The 16,954-nt window shown below is 38.9% G+C and overlaps 1 long non-coding RNA gene across 1 annotated transcript in view; it reads left to right on the top strand.

Moving 5' to 3' along the window:
• Positions 1–309: 309 nt before the first annotated feature.
• Positions 310–16,954, top strand: part of LOC309627358 — a 41,121-nt gene continuing 24,476 nt past the window's right edge. Inside the window, exon 1 of the long non-coding RNA XR_014243704.1 lies at positions 310–16,954. This exon is cut by the window's right edge and continues 16,704 nt beyond it. This is a non-coding gene — a long non-coding RNA (uncharacterized lncRNA).

Raw genomic sequence — 16,954 nt, 5'->3', positions numbered from 1 at the left:
AAAAATTTCAGTTTATATAAAAAGGAAAATAAGAAGGTATAGAAATTAACTCTATTTGCCACTCAGAGAAATTCACTGGTATTTTGAATGCAGAGTCTTCAAATTCAAAGAGAATATATATTTTTTAAAATGAAACCTATGAGACGTATCTATTTTTCACTTAGAAATCCATCTTGTGCATCTTTGCATTTCAATAAATATAGATCTACACTACCATTTTTAGCAATCTCTATAAATGTATCCATAATTTGCACACTTAGTCTGTTTCTTCTTGATTATATATATATATATATATATATATATATATATATATATATATTCATAGATAATGTACACATTCACAGTTTTTTTTTTCTTATCCCCAAATTTATCCATGAGGGCTTCACTCTATCCACAAGTTATCCAAGTTTTCCTAGTCGCACCTGCCATCTGGACCTCCTACTGTGCCAAACTGTCTGCTCATCAGAAGTTGCCCATCCTAGGCCTTATTCTTCACAACCGTATTCCATTTGGGGATAACTGGGAAACTGCAAGGAACAAAGTGAGCTAATGGGTTAATTGGGACAGTGGCTTTTATTTGGTTCCAACAGATAATTGGAGCAGGATGAGCTTTAGAGATAACCTGATATGGCATTGCCCCAAGGAAACTAGGATGGAATACAGGGGTCAGAGTGAATATTAAACAAGTCTCTGGCCCCTACTCCAGAGAGCCCAATGTGATGAGTTTGGAGTGGGGTCTGGAAAACTACAATTTAACAAGCACTCCATGTAATGATTTTGATCAGTCAAATTTAAGAAATGCTAGTTTTATCCAACAGCTTTATCTTTCATATGAGGTCATAGAGGACCAAAAAGATATAATTTGTCATGTCTCCATGAACAATTAAGGTAAGACTTGAGGTATTGCCTATATTTTCCTATCTCCAAACCTGTCATCTTTTCACTGTGTCAGAGCATCTTATTCTAAAAAAATTTTTTATTAGAACAAAGGACTTCTAAATAGAATACTGTAACAGGAAGGTTTTTGTCTGGTACACAGTGACAGTTCTGGTACTCAAAGTGGGCTAAAGGGAGATTGACTTTGAGGCAAAAAATGTTATTCTACTGCCACTCAAATCATATAGAATGCAAATGGCTGTTTACATCGTGTGTGTGTGTGTGGGTGTGTGTGTACATATGCCTATATACAGGTCTTAGGAAAAAATACAGTGAAACATGATTATAGAACCAACAGGATCAGAATAAAGGCTTTAAAGACCTATTTCTAGAACTATCTCCAATGGAAAAAAAAATACCAGTGCTAACGCAGAAAGACTGAATCTAATCAAAAGCAAAGTTTCCTTTGATTTGAGTCTGTCTCCATCCATGCAGAAAAAAATGCAAATCTTTCAGCAAGATTTTCAACTTTCAGTACAAATGCGTAACACAGAACATGCAGAGACAGAAAGAAGACTTCTTAAAAGCAGTATTCAATAGTGGGCTACTTATCTGGTCTAGTGGTCAATTCAGTTTTGGTGTTTATATATAATAAGTATTTGGCAGGATTCTTTAATTCAAGATCATATAAAGATAATAAAAGTGGTCATTTAAAATGCCCTAACCTCATGGAGTAGGAACTATGATGGAAACCTTCCATTTTCCCAAGAGATAGTAGTGCTTCCAGTGGGCACAACTTCAAGTGGTACGTTCAGTTGTCTACTTTGCATGGGAGGAAAAGTAACCATATCAATCTCCCAGGTTCCTGTCATGGGTTGAATTGTGTCCCTCCAAAATTCATATGTTGAAATCTCAACCCTCAATGCCTCAAAATGTGACCTTATTTGGAAATGGGGTCATTGCATATCTAATTAGTTAAATCAAATGAGATCACAGTGGAATAAGGTGGGCCTTTAATGCAATATGACTGGGGTCCTTATAAAAAGGGGAAATATAGATGCAGAAACAGACACACACAGAAAGAATGCCATATGAAGATGAGTTATACTGCCACAAACCAATGAAACCCCAGAAGAAGCTAGAAGAGAGGCCTAGAACAGATCCCAACTTACAGCCTTCAGAGAATATGGCCCTGCTGACACCTTGATCTTGAACTTGTGACCTCCAGAACTGAGACAGTAAATTTCTATTGTTTAAACTACTCAATCTGTGGTACTTTGTTACAGCACTGGTCAGAAACTAATACACTACCCTTCAGAACACAGCCTTCAACCAGATGACACTTTTTAAGCCAAGGACAATCCAACGATAGGCTAATACCCACGACACTCACTGTTTGGACCATACAAAAGCTTAACAGATTCTGAGACCCTAATGGCAAAGGACTAACACCTGCAACAAGGTTCAAAACCTGATTCTCTTGAAATAGAAGCTGACTGTTCCCCTCAGTTATTTCATGATCCTTGTGCAGCTGCACTAACAGAGAGAAAAGGGTCATTGTACCTGCAGGGATGATTGATCCTGAGTCTTGGATTGTTGCTATCAAACATTACAAGGAGGACCATATATGAAACGTAGGATGTCACCTGGAACACCTCTTAGTAACCTCTTGCCCAATAGTAATAATGAATGGAAAACTGAATCATCCCCCGCCTCACATTCTCTCTAAATTGTAAGATCCGTAAGGATGCAAAACTATGTGAATGAAGGTTCAGGTCACCACCCACCTGGGCAAGGTGCTGCCAGAAATCATAAGGAACCTGAAATGCATGGCAGAATATGATGGTGACGATGGTGATGATTACCAAATTAGGCCTCATGACCAGCTACTGAAGCAGGGCCAAAGCAGCAGAACATTATGATTATTTACTCTTTCTCTTTTTCTACTACTTTATATGATGACCGGTGGCTAATGTTTTCAGTTTCAAGTAGAAGAATGAAGAAATCAACCGTCACCCCTACAATGATACAGTAGCAACTTTGTCTCTTGTGTTTAGGCCATAAGATTTTTTTTTTTTAATTTATTTTTGGCTGTGTTGGGTCTTCATTTCTGTGCGAGGGCTTTCTCTAGTTGCGGCAAGCGGGGGCCACTCTTCATCGTGGTGCGCGGATCTCTCACTATCGCGGCCTCTCTTGTTGCGGAGCACAGGCTCCAGACGCGCAGGCTCAGTAGTTGTGGCTCACGGGCCTAGTCGCTCCATGGCATGTGGGATCTTCCCAGACCAGGGCTCGAACCCGTGTCCCCTGCATTGGCAGGCAGATTCTCAACCACTGCGCCACCAGGGAAGCCCCAGGCCATAAGATTTTTAATGGATGAAGGACGGGAGTGGTTGCTCAGAGGCCAAAAGGATTCACTGTGCTCCTGATCTCTCCAGATCTGCTCACTGCTCTTCCCCACCCCGCTATTTGCCTCAGGAGGCGGACCTATAAATGTTGCATCAATGGACTCTCATCTCTCTGGGTTCTTGTTGGGATCACCCAATGGGAGCACTGGCAAGAAACGAGATACAGAGAAGACAAAGAAGTCACGCCATTTCCCTCACTCCTTTTATTAAGTCAAAGTGTTTGACTGGCTACATTCTCATCAGAAGATCATAGGGCCCATCAAGTGGCCCTCACCTCATATTTCTTTCTTTCGAGTTCCAGTAAGTATTCTCTTTCTCTGCCCCTTTATGCCTAGAAATGGTAATGGTGCCACCACCATCCCCCCACACACACACACACAGTTGAATAGTCCCTGGTAACTGGTCTCTATTCTTTGTGGTTTCCCTGTATCTTTGAAAGCACTTTATTAAATGCTCTTCAAATGACTCGATGTGAGTATGCCATCATTTATTTGCCAGGACTCTGATGAAATAGAAACTCTGACTTGTTTAGCTATATGTATAATGTATACAAATTCTGTTTAGCAAACTTAAAGTGCATCTAAAATTGAATTCTCATTTTAATTTCCAAGTTTCCCTTCCCAAGAAGTTGATGAAAACCCCTAGCTGGCCATGGTTCAGTCCATTATAGACGTGTTCTGTTGGCTGTGGCCGCGTTCTGTTGATCCTCAATGCTGAGAGCTGGGCTGCCTTTGTTCCGTGGCAGCATGCGTTCAGTTGTCCCTTTCTTATATCCAAACTAGTTTTCAATCCAAGTTGATTTTTTTTTTAGTCAATCTGCAGTACTTTCAAGTTTTAGTTGTTAGGTTTCACTTGGACCATTTACTTATTTATCTACGGTATTTCTAAAGTTTGTTCTCCCTCTGATGCATTTTGAAAAATTCTGACCAGATATTATTTTTACCCAGGTAATGGCTTTATTTCTACCTCTCGTTATATTGTCCTTTCTCCTTCTCCCTTTCAATCTCCCCTCCCCTCCCCTCCCTTCCCATCTCCTCTCCTCTCCTCTTTTCTCCTCTCCTCTTCTCTCCTCTCTACACTCTTGTTCTATCATTGCACAGAGCAGTGGTGAGAAAGCACTTCATTCTGCTTCTTTTGCGGAAAGAGTAACTTTTGTATCAGGAACTACACTGCAAGGAGTCATACCCTGTTTAACAGTGGCTGTAGCTTCTTAGGGGTGTTAAACTATTACTTGTGTAGTTTCGGGTAAATTAACTACAATCTTGCCGCTACTGACTTTATGTAGGAACTCTTTTTTTTTTTTTAATTTAATTTTATTTATTTTTTTATACAGCAGGTTCTTATTAGTCATCAATTTTATGCACATCAGTGTATACATGTCAATCCCAATCTCCCAATTCATCACACGACCCACCCCCCACTGTTTTCCCCCTTGGTGTCCACATGTTTGTTCTCTACATCTGTGTCTCTATTTCTGCCCTTCAAACTGGTTCACCTGTACCATTCTTCTAGGTTCCACATATATGTGTTAATATACGATATTTGTTTTTCTCTTTCTGACTTACTTCACTCTGTATGACAGTCTCTAGATCCATCCACGTCTCTACAAATGACTCAATTTCGTTCCTTTTTATGGCTGAGTAATATTCCGTTGTATATATGTACCACATCTTCTTTATCCGTTCATCTGTCGATGGACATTTAGGTTGCTTCCATGTCCTGGCTATTGTAAATAGTGCTGCAATGAACATTGGGGTGCATGTGTCTTTTTGAATTATGGTTTTCTCTGGGTATATGTCCAGTAGTGGGATTGCTGGGTCATATGGTAGTTCTATTTGTAGTTTTTTAAGGAACCTCCATACTGTTCTCCATAGTGGCTGTATCAATTTACATTCCCACCAACAGTGCAAGAGGGTCCCCTTTTCTCCACACCCTCTCCAGCATTTGTTGCTTGTAGATTTTCTGATGATGCCCATTCTAACTGGTGTGAGGTGATACCTCACTGTAGTTTTGATTTGCATTTCTCTCATAATTAGTGATGTTGAGCAGCTTTTCATGTGCTTCTTGGCCATCTGTATGTCTTCTTTGGAAAAATGTCTATTTAGGTCTTCGGCCCATTTTTGGATTAGGTTGTTCGTTTTTTTAATATTGAGCTGCATGAGCTGTTTATATATTTTGGAGATTAATCCTTCGTCCGTTGATTCATTTGCAAATATTTTCTCCCATTTTGAGGGTTGTCTTTTCATCTTGTTTATGGTTTCTTTGCTGTGCAAAAGCTTTTAAGTTTCATCAGGTCCCATTTGTTTATTTTTCTTTTTATTTCCATTACTCTAGGAGGTGGATCAAAAAAGATCTTGCTGTGATTTATGTCAAAGAGTGTTCTTCCTATGTTTTCCTCTAAGAGTTTTATAGTGTCCGGCCTTACATTTAGGTCTCTAATCCATTTTTATTTTTGTGTATGGTGTTAGGGAGTGTTCTAATTTCATTCTTTTACATGTAGCTGTCCAGTTTTCCCAGCCACTTTTTGAAGAGACTGTCTTTTCTCCATTGTATATCCTTGCCTCCTTTGTCATAGATCAGTTGACCATAGGTGCGTGGGTTTATCTCTGGGCTTTCTATCCTGTTCCATTGATCTATATTTCTGTTTTTGTGCCAGTACCATATTGTCTTGATTACTGTAGCTTTGTTTGTTCTTCTCTCTCTAGTTCCTTTAGGGGTAAGGTTAGATTGTTTATTTGAGAGATATCTTGTTTCTTGAGGTAGGCTTGTATAGCTATAAACTTCCCTCTTAGAACTGCTTTTGCTGCATCCCATAGGTTTTGGATCATCGTGTTTTCATCGTCATTTGCCTCTAGGTATTTTTTGATTTCCTCTTTGATTTCTTCAGTGATCACTTGGTTATTTAGTAACGTATTGTTTAGCCTCCATGTGTTTGTGTTTTTTACGTTTTTTTCCCTGTAATTCATTTCTAATCTCATAGCGTTGTGGTCAGAAAAGATGCTTGATATGATTTCAATTTTCTTAAGTTTACTGAGGCTTGATATGTGACCCAAGATGTGATCTATCCTGGAGAATGTTCTGTGTGCACTTGAGAAGAAAGTGTAATCTGCTGTTTTTGGATGGAATGCCCTATAAGTATCAATTAAATCTATCTGGTCTATTGTGTCATTTAAAACTTCTGTTTCCTTATTTATTTTCATTTTGGATGATCTGTCCATTGGTGTAAGTGAGGTGTTAAAGTCCCCCACTATTATTGTGTTACTGTCGATTTCCCCTTTTATAGCTGTTAGCAGTTGCCTTATGTATTGTGGTGCTCCTATGTTGGGTGCATATATATTTATAATTGTTATATCTTCTTCTTGGATTGATCCCTTGATCATTATGTAGTGTCCTTCCTTGTCTCTTGTAACATTCTTTATTTTAAAGTCTATTTTATCTGATATGAGTATAGCTACTCCAGCTTTCTTTTGATTTCCATTTGCATGGAATATGTTTTTCCATCCCCTCACTTTCAGTCTATATGTGTCCCTAGGTTTGAAGTGGGTCTCCTGTAGACAGCATATATATGGGTCTTGTTTTTGTATCCACTCAGCAACCCTGTGTCTTTTGGTTGGAGCATTTAATCCATTCACGTTTAAGGTAATTATTGATATGTATGCTCCTATTACCGTTTTCTTAATCGTTTTGGGTTTGTTTTTGTAGGTCCTTTTCTTCTCTTGTGTTTCCCACTTAGAGAAGTTCCTTTAGCATTTGTTATAGAGCTGGTTTGGTGGTGCTGAATTCTCTTAGCTTTTGCTTGTCTGTAAAGCTTTTGATTTCTCTATCGAATCTGAATGAGATCCTTGCAGGGTGGAGTAATCTTGGTTGTAGGTTTTTCCCTTTCATCACTTTAAGTATATCATGCCACTCCCTTCTGGCTTGTAGAGTTTCTGCTGAGAAATCAGCTCTTAACCTTATGGGAGTTCCCTTGTATGTTATTTGTCATTTTTCCCTTGCTGCTTTCAATAATTGTTCTTTGTCTTTAATTTTTGCCAGTTTGATTACCATGTGTCTCGGTGTGCTTCTCCTTGGGTTTATCCTGTATGTGACTCTTTGCGCTTCCTGGACTTGGGTGGCTATTTCCTTTCCCATGTTAGGGAAGTTTTCGACTATATCTCTTCAAGTATTTTCTCGGGTCCTTTCTCTCTCTCTTCTCCTTCTGGGACCCCTATAATGCGAATGTTGCTGCATTTAATGTTGTCCCAGAGTTCTCTTAGGCTGTCTTCATTTCTTTTAATTCTTTTTTCTTTATTCTCTTCTGCAGTAGTGAATTCCACCATTCTGTCTTCCAGGTCACTTATCCGTTCTTCTGCCTCAGTTATTCTGCTATTGAGTCCTTCTAGTGTATTGTTCATTTCAATTATTGTATTGGTCATCTCTGTTTGTTTGTTCTTTAATTCTTCTAGGTCTTTGTTAAACTTTTTTTGCATCTTCTCGATCTTTGCCTCCATTTTTTTCCCGAGGTCCTGGATCATCTTCACTATCATTATTCTGAATTCTTTTCCTGGAAGGTTGCCTATCTCCCCTTCATTTAGTTGTTTTTCTGGGGTTTTATCTTGTTCCTTCATCTGGTACATAGCCTTCTGCCTTTTCATCTTGTCTATATTTCTATGAATGTGGCTTTTGTTCCACAGGCTGCAGGATTGTAGTTCTTCTTGCTTCTTCTCAGCTTAAATTAATTCCCAGACTGTCCTCCCCTTTTTGTCCTCTCTCTCTTCCTCTTTCTCTCATTCTTTCTTTCTTCTCTCAATTGATAATGAGTGGAGGAATAGAGAAAATGGAATTGATCTGCTAGTGTTAGAGGGTATCCTGCAGAGGCAGGGGGTGGCTGTGGCTCACCATGAGGACAAGGAAACTGGCAGCAGAAGCTCTGGGAAGTACTCCTTGGTGTGAGCCTTTCCAGAGTCCTATGTAGGAATGCCTCACGGAATATACCAGCTGTTAATGAGATACTGTCCTTGCAGCATTTCGTCATAAATAGCATATCCTTGAGGATAAGAAGGAGTGTTTTGGTGTATGAGGCAACCCACCATCACCATCATGAAAATATTTGAAGAGATAATATTTTTAGAAAACAATCTTTTGAATCACATTTTGTTGCTAGAGACAGGCTTGGGGTGGGGTCTTGAGTTTCCATGATAAGCAAAAACTACTCTTCCAGTGGCTGTGACTCAGAGCCTTTTCTCTCTTCTTGAGTTGAAGCTATTTAATTCATCTCTGCTCAATTCAATTCCATTCAATTCATTTTAATTCAACCCTGAAGATAGAGATGGACGACTTATATGTACTTGGTATTGTGAGAGATTCAACGATGAGAGGTTGCTATCATTTTATTCTTAGCACTTTCCCAATCACAAATTTACTTCCTCTTGCTCATCATCCATATTTGTTCATCTCCCATGTGTCCAGGTCCTTCATACTGTGACTTGATTGGACAAAGCCTCATATAGTGCCGTGCTTCCATCTATACTTGAACCTCAGGAAACAAAAGCTCTTCTCTCATTATTTTTAAGCAAACACCCCTCCTTTGCATGCATTCCAAGAAAGACATGCATTAATTGTTGTAGAAAGATCTAATAAATTCATCCCCACTATTATTTTATCTAAGGTGGAATAGGAATGGTAAGAACCAATTTGATTACATCCCCCTGGGGTAAAAGTTTGCCTTTGAGCATAATGCTCTAAGACAATGGAGTCTATTATTAATACAACTTAAAGTTTTAGTAGAAAATAAGGTGGTAAAACGATTGGGTAGGGAGTGGTCCAGATGTTTTCCACTGATTTTCATTTTGCCAGTAGGATTCTTTCTCCCACTGTTACCACATGGAGATCTCCTCCCAGAGCTCTTTTTAGTAAAATCCTTGGAGGATTCTGTGCTTTGCATCTGTAATTGAGGAAGTGGCTGGATGAAAGGGAATAAACACTGTGAAAGGTGACACTGAGGAGAAAATAGTCCAAACCCATTTACACAACTGTGCCATCATTCTTCTTCAAGAGCACTTTTTTTTTTTGGCTGTGTTGGGTCTTCATTGTTGCACGCGGGCTTTCTCTAGTTGCGGCAAGCGGGGGCTGCTCTTATTTGCAGTGGGCGGGCTTCTCATTGCCATGGCTTCTCTTGTTGTGGAGCACGGGATCTAGGCATGCAGCTTCACTAGTTGTGGCTCATGGGCTCTAAAGCACAGGCTCAGTAGTTGTGGCACATGGGCTTAGTTGCTCTGTGACATGTGGGATCTTCCTGGACCAGGGCTCAAACCCATGTCCCCTGCTTTGGCTGGTGGATTCTTAACCACTGCACCACCAGGGAAGCCCCCCAAGAGCACTTTTTTTTAGAGCTTTGTGCTCTATTTTTTCTACACACATTGAGGTGTAATTTACAACAATAAAATGTATTCTTTTTAGGTGACAGTTCTATGCATTTTGACAAACTTATATAGTCATGTAACCACACAAAAATCAAGATGTAGAATATTTCTGTCACCCCAAAATATTCCCTTGTGTCCCTTTGTAGAAAAATCTCCTTTCTTCACTTCCAGCCCCTGGCAACCTCTGATCTAATGTGTGTCCTTTTAGTTTTGCCTTTTCCAATATGTTATGTAAAGGGAATTATACAGTATTGTAGCCTTTTGAGTCTGGCTTCTTTCAATTAGCATAATGCTTTTGAGAGTTATCATTTCTGTTCAATGTTTTAGTACTTCATTCTTTTTTTATTGCTGAATAAAATACTTATTATAGTATTTTGCTGTATGGCACACCACAATTTCTTTAACCATTCACCAGCTGGTGCATATTTAAGTTGTTTCAAGTTTTGACAATTATGAATAAAGCCACAGCATGTATTATTATTTCTCTTTGGTAAATACCAAAGAATATTTTCATAGGTTGTATGGTAAATATCTGCTTAAATTCATAAGAAACTACCAAACTGTTTTCTAAAAGGCCACACCATTTTGAAGTTGTGCCAGCAGTATATTAGAATTCTAGTTTCTCCACATCATCGCTGACATTTGTTATTGCCTTTTTTTAAAAAATTGAGCCATTCTAATACTTGTGGTATTTCTTTGTATTTCTGATTTGCATTTTTCTAACAGTTAATGCTTTCAAATATCTTTTCATGTGTTTGTCATCTATATACCTTCTCAACTGAACTGTAGGATCAAATGTTTTGCCTCTTTTTTAATTGGGTTGATTATTTCCATATTATTGAGTTTTGAGAATTCTTTATATTGAATATATTCTGGCTATTAGTACTTTTTCAAATTATTGCCTTTTTTAAAAATGTCAGCAATTTCCTTACAAACATTGTAACCAGAAGAATCACTTTCTCATTCTTTCATTACCTTTGGAGGATCATTGATTCACAACTATTATACTTTTCCCTCAATCTTCTAATCTTAAAATTTTGATCTTGGGTCACTTTGAAAGTTATATAAAAACGAACTATCCACTGTCTCTCCATAATAATCTGTATATATACAAATTTTTTTCATAGCTTTTTAGGAGTCCATAAGATACCTACTCCTGAAGTTGCATATGGACCATGAACCATGAATTCCAGATTAGAAACTCACGTGTGCACCCTGTTAATGCCAACTTGGATCACTATAATTATCTTCCTCTTTATCTTAGATGGACACAAGCTATTGGGTGATGCTGGATAAATCACACAACTGTGCAAATTAATACACTAAAGATATTCTTTCAACTATTTCAACAAGGTCTACACAGCTATACAATAATATTTCATTAGTCTCTGTAGTTCTATGTTTAATTCTTACCGAAGCCAGTCAACACATGTTCTTTATTGCCATTTCCTTCACTCTCTGCAGATGGTCCTGCTACCTACTTCCCAGAAAAATAGAAGAAATCAGGTGTGAATGAGCCCCCACTTAATTTAAACTTACACATGTACACAGCCTTTCTTCTCTCTAGTCTCAGAGAGAGAGGTGACCTTCTTCCAGCCAATGCTAATCCTTCCTTTTGGGCTCTTGATCCTACTCTATCCTAGACTTTGTTCATACACCCATATAGTCCACCTATATTATTAATGTTGCCCTCTTAAATTGCTACTTATTCTCAAGATTTCATTATGTTTTTTTAATTTGAAAAGAGAAAAAAAGCCTCCTCGATGGTGTAACTCATTTTTCACTCCTTTCCATACTCTACCCCATCCATTTCTCTGTTTTCGTAACTACACTTCTGAGAAGAATATGTTACACTCACTACCTTCAATGGTTCCATTTCTCAAATCAATCCAATCTCCTATAACATCTCTGATACTCCATTAAAATTGCTCTTCACAAGTAGTGAATAACTTTACATATGTTCTAATCACAAAAAAATAAATTGGTTATTTTCAGTTATTATAGATGTCCTCTTGGAAATATTTGCTGTTGATGACTGTTTCCTGGAACTCATTTCTCTCTTGTCTTTTATAGCAATATTCTTTCCAAACTTCTCTGTTAGTGTCTAAACTTTCCTTGATCTCTTCTCCCAAAAAGCACCACTATGATGGTCAGGTCTCAGATCCTCAGGTCTCTCTCTCTGTTAAGAACTTTTTTTCCTCAATACACAGAGTGTTCCTGGATGATGAAACTGTATGATACTTTCAACAACCAGCTACCTATGAATCAATGAATCACAACTCTTGACCTCACACTAGATCACTTTTAGAAGTTCCGCTAAAAAACTTTTAAGCATTCTTTTCATAAGCTGCTTGAACCCAACCTGTCTCAAGTAAATGTAATCATTGTCACCCTCCCCAAATTATTCTCCAAATTTGTTTTTCCCTCTCTTGCCCTAGCTCAGTGATTATTCCCACCATTTCTCCGTTGCCCAAGAAGAAAACTGAGTGTCACACTAAGTTTACTCTTTTTCCTAAAATTCCCATTTCTGAGTAGTCATTTAGTCACTCACACATTCATCTGTGCAGTAAATATTTATTGACTGCATACCACATGCCAAACACTCTGCTAACTTTTTGCCAGGTTGAATCAGACATTGTGTTTGCTCTCTAACTGCTTACATTTTAATGTTGCAGATGCTATATACCATATTTAATGTGAGCTTAAAAGTAGGATTATCTTAATTATCTTAAATGTGGGAGAGTCAGAGAAAACTTGCCAGAGGTAACCCTTGAATTGAATGATAAAGGATAAATGGTAATTAGCTAAAGAAAGGAGAGAACAATAGTCCAAGAAGGAACAGCCTACTTCAAGGCATGGCAATATGGTTCTGCTTCCTAAGTCACTCCCTTTCACTTCCTCTCCAGATGCACTGCCGACTACTTACATACAGCTGGTCCATCATATTTTTTACCAATACAATTAAAAAGTGCTCCTAACAGGTCTCATTGGCCTCTAGTACATCTTCCCCCAATCCACCTTCTACACCGCTGCTAGAGTGATCTTTCTAAAGTGTCCCTCTGAGCATACCTCTCTCATATCTAAAATCAGTGAATAGACCCCAAGTTTTTAATTGCATCAAGAGGCATAATGAGTTCGCTTCTCATTACCGTACGGATCCAATAAGCTACTATCATTGGACACTCTATTGACCACTGAGCTTGCTGAATATGCCAATGTTCTTGCCAACTTTTGATCTTTTCCAAGTGCTGGTTCCTCCTTCTAAGATTTGCTTCTTTCCTCTCGTCTGACATCTGACATACTACTTTTTCTACAATCCATAGCAATGTATGCATATGTTTATTATAGCATCTATCATGTCATATTATGCTTGCTTACTTGTCTGTTTTCCCAGTCACACCTGGAAAGCCTTGAGGAAAAGAAAAATGTCTTATTCATCCTCATATACCCAGTGTTCAGCATCGCCCCTGACATAGTCATAGGTGTTGAGAATATTTATTGATTGGGCATTAATTAATTAATTAATTAATATTAAGTACATCCGTTGATTAATGAGAAAGATTTCACAAAATCTTTCTCATTAATTTCACATCTGAAAATATGTCTTTCCTACAACACTAAAGAATCAACAAATATTGCCCAAGCTCTTACTATATAGTCACCGCTGTGTCAGGAACCAATGATTTAAAGATGAAAAACACAGTGCCTACTTTCAAGGGGCTTATAGTCTATAAGGGAAGATAGACATGAACACAGGCAACTATAAAAGATAAGTTTTAAGCAATATGATAAGGGAAATAAAGAGAACCATGAGAAAAGGGGTAGAAGGGCGTCCAACCTGGATTCGTAGAGTAACTTTCCAGAGCCAGTGAGGTTTAAGCTGAGACCTGAAGAATAAACAGGTGGATGAGATAATTATTCCAGGCAGCGGTAATTTCATGTGACTGTCCTGGGTGAGAGGAAAAATCACTAGAATTTAAAGATCAGTCTGGCTGGACCATAGTAATCCATGAGAGTTAGTGGGATGTGAGATTGTGAAGGGCTCTCAGAGTTCCCAGGACTTAAAGAAAGGGACAGGAAAGATCAGGTTATGTTTAAGAAAATCACACTGGCTGCAGGATAGAGACTGGTTTGGAGGAGGGCAAGTGTGAAGGCAGAGAGATCAGAAAACGATCTATTCCCATCATCTGGGCAGGGGATGATGGTGGTATAGTCAGAACTCTGTCGGCTCCACCAGTCTTTAAGAATGTGCTCTGCGATCACAGATTTTTAAAAAGCTGTTATGCATCAAAGTGCCTCTACCCTTCTGCCTCCCTTCCTGGGAAATGACAAGAAGGCTGTGGGATGAAGGCAAGAAGGAGGTCCTTTATCTGAAGATATCCTATGTCTTCATCTGGATGCCAATTTAAATGTGTGAGGGAAACCTTTACAAGACAAGGTGTGAAGAGCTGAAACTCAGAGATGATGACAGATTGATGATTAGGCTTTGGCCAGCCACACCGCAGAAATAAGTTACAGAATACAGTGTGAAACAACAACCATAAAAGTATGTTCCACAGGCAAGAAAAAACTGCTCTCAGTGCTCTGCTGAAGATGACTGGCAGTAAAATATGTCTATTCAATTGGACAAAAGTTAAATTCAGTAAGGAGGCAATATAAAGCCAAAAAGGGGCTTCTATTCATGTACTTTCTGGTTATGAAATGGATGAAAAATGAGGTTTCTCTGGTTTTATGTTGCAGCCTAGCACGGGCGTCCAGGCTGAGTTCAGATTCTTCCAAGTTGCTGCTGTCATTTTGTTTTCTTAGAATCTGGCTTCAGGTCCTTCTTCATTTAAAGAAAAAGCAACTTGAAGGGGAGAGTAGGATCTCAGTGTGGCGAGACAGAATGTTTTCTACCACACTCTTTTCTCAAAATAAACAACTGCTGTCAGGAAGAACTCCCCTCAATTTCCCCACCGAGTCCCATATTTCAACGCCTCACAGCAGAGTTTCCACTTGGCTTTATAATTGCAGAAAGGAATTCAAGTATACGTCAAGCACCCTGATGTCCTAATACCACCCATCCTTTGCCATATATATTGGGCTTATTTCAAGAAAACGAGAGGCTCCCCCTCTTCTATATTACCAACTATGAAAATGTACATTTTGCTGGCATAGGTTTCCCATAAGTTCTCAGTCACTCAATTAGTTGTTAAAAATATGGCCTAAAATCTCAAGTCATATTTACTGCAGAGGAATGGCCATATATACATTATATTACACATTCCATGTGGAAGGCGCATGGCAAGCTCTGCCTGGTTCACCTTTTTAGATTCCTCTCCATCTCGTTCACTTTTCTCTATCCCAGTGGCCACTGCCATAGTTCAGGCCACTATGATCTCTCACCTGGAGACTGTAGCTGACTTCATCCCAAATGACTCTGCCTACCATCTTGCCCCATCCAATCCATCCTCCACACTGCAGCCAGAGTGATACTTCTAGAATGCAAATGAATGAAACATGTCACTCCCCTACTTAGCACTCATCAAAGGTTTCACAGTGTCATTAGGATAAAGTCCAAGCCCTTCAGAATGCCCTTTGTAGCCTGGCATCCAGCTTTTCTTTCTTGCCAATCTCTCATCCTCTTGTCCTTCCCGCTTTATGTTCAAATTAGGTAATGGATCCTTTTCTAGTTCTTGAACATAATTTTTTTCCTACTCACTGAACTCTTAGTGACCATTTGTTTTTCACTTTAAATATCATTGAGCAAAGCTTTTCTGCCCCTTAATAAACAACGTCAAGTGCCCCTGCCCTGAGTTAACACTGTATCTTGCATCTTATTGCTTTACCCAGCACACTTTATCTCAAGTGATGATTTAACTATCTGATTCTCCTGCTAGACTGTAAACTTCCAAAGAAGTGAGCTTTCGAATTTGTTCACCATCATATTCCCAGCAGCTAGCACAGCAACTTGCAAATCAATTTACTGAGTGAATGAATGGTTGGATGAATGGATGGATGAATGGACAGATGAGGATGAGCCTGATGGAGAGCTTGGTAAAGAAAGTGAATGGAGTCTTTTGTCCCTTCTATAAAGTGGAGATGATAAAAATACCAACCTCATAATCATTGCCGTGAAGGTTAAATGAGATATTTATTGAATATTATAATGTAAAGCATTTAGAACTGTGCCTGGTATGTTCTAAGCATGCCTCCAAAAAACACTAGTATTGAGAGTCATAATGTTATGTTCTCAAGAAATATGATAAATAAATTAATGGGTAAAAAATTAAAAAGCCAAAAATACAATTCAGTAGTAAAATCTAGATAAGTTCTCACTGACATTTCTGGTCTGCCCTTAATTACAAAAAGCCTTTGAGACTTCCTGACAAGGCCCAGCATCTGTGGTCCCAACTCATCCACATTCAGCAGGCAGACACAGAATACAATGGAGCACTTTCTGCCTTAGGATCCAAGTTCAACCCTTATTACTAGAGTTATTTCTGCCTAATTCCTAACCTCTTAGACTCTGGACCCTGTCTGTGTTCTGAGATCTATGACATCTTCTTGCTCCCCCTTGTATTAGCTGACCTTTTGGTCTTTGGCCCCGTGTCCGCCTGCGCTGGTGGTACCTGATTAATTGGGCTTATGCTCCTGACCCTTCCTTGTTTGGCTTGTATCCAGGATGGGTCAATGGCTTTAAGGACATGCCCCTGGGCAGTGCACCATGCCGAGACACACAGGAGAGGAATACCATGGCAGTTGGTCTACATTAGCGTAATTCTCTCTGAATCCACTTTCAACCAAGTCATTCTTTGTCTGAAACCAACCTATTTTTTTTACCTTTGCTTTATTTTTATTACTTTCTTACCAGTTGCCCTTTCAACTTGGTGTTGTCCTTTTTAAGGCTTTGATTAGCCTTCTCCTAATGTGACATTTCCTTGGAAAATATTTGGCTTGGTCCCAGGATCCCGCATATCACTGAACATACTTCTGTGCTGCTCTAACTGGGTATAAGCCAGAGGTGATGTACAAAATATTTAATGAGGCAATAAGGAGTCAAACTGAATGTTGGCAACAGGACTGGAGGAGGATTCTGGAAAGTCCTCATACTATGTCAAGCATTAATCATTTGGTAGCTGGATCTGAGAGTGTAGACTGGGGACTTAGGGAAACAGCCACCCACCAAGCTGTATAAAAGCATTCCAATATTCAACAACCATGATAACTATACCTCAGCAAAGATTTTATCTAAGATGGTGTTTTCTAACACAAGCCTATTTTCTTTTTTTA

The sequence above is a fragment of the Balaenoptera borealis genome (assembly GCF_965194805.1).
Source record: "Balaenoptera borealis genome assembly, chromosome: 4".
Lineage (NCBI taxonomy): Eukaryota > Metazoa > Chordata > Mammalia > Artiodactyla > Balaenopteridae > Balaenoptera > Balaenoptera borealis.
Note: the sequence above shows the minus strand (reverse complement) of the source record. Positions and strands in the feature narration are given on the sequence as shown.